Genomic DNA, 3223 nt, shown 5'->3' on the forward strand with positions numbered 1-3223 from the left:
CATAATCTCTGATTACCTGGGGGCCCCATAATCTCCTATTGCCCGGGGGGCCCCCATGACTTGTCAGTCCACCCCTGACCAGCCTTCATATTGCTAATCCATCCTGGTTACATCACCATAACACTTGTAAAGTCATAGTTCTAGTTTACGTATGATGTATATGGAGCTGCTTAGCCTGTGACAAAGATGTGTTTATATATATATAATTAACAAAACTATAACATATAGTTCCATTCCAGCTGGGATTTCTCACTGCACTGATTACATGACTCCAGGCCTTTGATTGGTCGCTGTAGAGAACAGCTGTCATTATTCTGTCCTCTCCATCTCTCAGATTTCACAAAGGCCACTCGTTTTATTATGATGAGTGGATAAAAGAAGTTCCACATCTCCATACATTGTGTGCCCCAATAGCCCTCGGACAAGCTATTCCTGATGCTCAGGTGTAAGTGATCTAGGACACATTGCTGGATCATTAGTCATGCAGAGGATCCTCAGAGGTTAATCAGACTAGAGGACAACAGACTGTATCCAGTAACTTGTGCCTCTACAATGTTTCCAGCTCTACTAGAGATTGTGATGAAGGAAATGATATGATTAGCAGGCAGCAGAACAGTAGGAAGGAGAGTGCACTGGGAGGCAGCAGAATCCGACAAGTGCAAGCCTTGGCTTTTCATTCACAGCCTCTAGCCTGGAATAAAGTCACTGATAACATATATGGATCTGATTGCCAGGGACATTATATCCTGTAACTATTAGGAGAATAGTGATACCGGATTGGCAGAAGTCTAGTTGTGTCTAGTAGGCTATCCTACAGGCTTTTCTTGTAATTGCCTTTTTCTTGATGTATTGAACAGCAGGTGTGCCTCTATCCTTGAGGAAATTCCTAGACAGCCATGGTGGAAAAGATTACTTGCAGAGGAAGAACATTGAGGGGTGGGGAAGTGATATAGAATGCCTGAAAGGGAGCTGAGCAACTAAAGTAAACAGTAAGTGAACACAGAGACGTACTAGTAATATGAGGACCCTCGTATGCTGCTTCCACAATTAATTCTAGGTTAAGTTTAATGGCATATCGCACTGCGAACTGACAGTTCGGACATGAATCGGATCGCATTGGGTGTTCACACGAATCTGCTGCGGACCAAAAAAAGGTTCCTGTGCATTGTTGTCAACCGCCAGTAAATTTACTGACAGTTTGTAAAAATCACTGCCAGTAAATATTAAGGGCTGGCAACTTCATGCTGTGTTGACTTTTTAAGTGTAAAGCAAGCAAGTTTGTTATAGGTATTGTCAATGTTTTCATATCATGTTTATACTTTTCAAATATTTACTGTATTAGTTTTCAATAGGAGTTCTGTCATTTTTTTTAGGTTGCCAGTAAAAAATGTGTTCCGCCAGTAAATTTTCCATGTTTTGTCAGTAAAAAATGCTGTGGGAGATTGGCAACCCTGGACCAGTGGGACTTTGGTCTGAATGCGATGCGATTTTAGTCATGCTATCTGGCTGAAAATGCATCGCACAGACATCGCATGTAATTTGCACTGCGATGTCTGTCAATCAAATGCGATCTCGCATCACGCATAAGTGTGAACAGGTTCTAAACAAAGAACACAAAATAGTCCATAATCTGGTTCGAAATTGCCAAAGTAGTTAAAGGTGCACCACCACCATAGCAGTCCCACTCTGTGGTTCTGGGATTTCTTGTTGGCTTCAGGGGTCCCAAGGAGGAGGTGTTCATCGCTTAAACTGGCCATACACCTATAGATTATCTGTTAGCTAAACTGTGTGGATGGATTAATCTCCCACTTTTAGTATTTAGAAATCCAAAGTGTAGTAAAAAACAGTCCTCTCCTTTCCAGCCAGACTACCCTAGAGCATTTCATCCTGCATGGGTGAGAACCCCTAAGTAGTATTCAACAATGTATTCAAAATGTCCTCATTAAAGGGACGCCAACTCAAATATTGAGGGAATATACAATGTTTTCCCAACCCTGAAACTAAAACCTAGCATGATTTTTGGGGATGGCTGCAATATAAGCCTTACCCCAAAAATAAGCCACAGTTAAAGTCCTTGTAAAAACATGTAATCAGTTTTCGTAAAAAGATTATATAATGTGCATTGTGTCTCTTTGTAATTTTATTGTGGAAAATACCTTTTTTACAGCGCCGCCAGATCTTCTCTCCTTTCTCACCTTCTGGGGCTGACATCAGCGGGAATCTCGGCCCCTCCCTCTGCAGTATTTGGAGCAGGAAAGAAGAGCTCTGACGGGTCACGTGAGCACCCTGCGGTTCTGTAAATAAGGTGTTTCCCACAATAAAGTTACAAAAAGGAGACATACTACACATTATATAATCTTTTTACAAAACAAATTACATAATTTTACAATGACTTTAACTAAGATTTATTTTTGGGATTACAGAATGTCATAATACTGACTGAGCTGACGGGGAGAGAAGACAGGGGACACAGGAACTTTATAAAAACATGTTATTGTTTTATTCCAGTTTTTTTTAGAATATAGAGAGGGGTAAATGAGACAGCACAAGCACTGTGTTTTCTATCATGCTTTTTAAAGGATCAGGATATATATATATATTTTTTAGGGTTACAACCACTTTAAGATCATCATTGTACATACTGTAAATAAACAAAACATCCCCTGAAAATAAGCCCTAGTTTGTTTTTTGTATCCAAAATTAATATAAGACCCGGTCTTATTTTCAAGGAAACAAGGTACTTGCCATTCGGGACCCATTCCAGGTGCTATGTACAATGCATGCATGCGTACATACAGTAGATGATAGATACATGCATACATACATAGATTGATGATAGATGGATAAATACATACTGTACATACATAAATGACAGATAGATACAAACATACATACATACATACATTTATGAGCATACATGCACACATACCTACATAGATGATAGATAGATAGATAGATAGATAGATAGATAGATAGATAGATAGATAGATAGATAGATAGATAGATAGATAGATAGAGAGATAGATTTCAAATAAATATATGAAAAGTGTGGTGTGCATTTGTATTCAGCCCCCTTTACTCTGATACCCCTAACTAAAATCTAGTGGAACCAATTGCCTTCAGAAGTCTTCACCAATCACCTGTGTGTAATTTAATCTGAGAATAACCACAGCTGTGAAGCCCTCAGAGGTTTGATAGAGAACCTTAGTGAACAATCAGCATC

Source organism: Lithobates pipiens, unplaced genomic scaffold (genome assembly GCF_037356315.1).
Source record: "Lithobates pipiens isolate NorthernLeopardFrog02 unplaced genomic scaffold, aLitPip1_a1.2 Scaffold_8, whole genome shotgun sequence".
Lineage (NCBI taxonomy): Eukaryota > Metazoa > Chordata > Amphibia > Anura > Ranidae > Lithobates > Lithobates pipiens.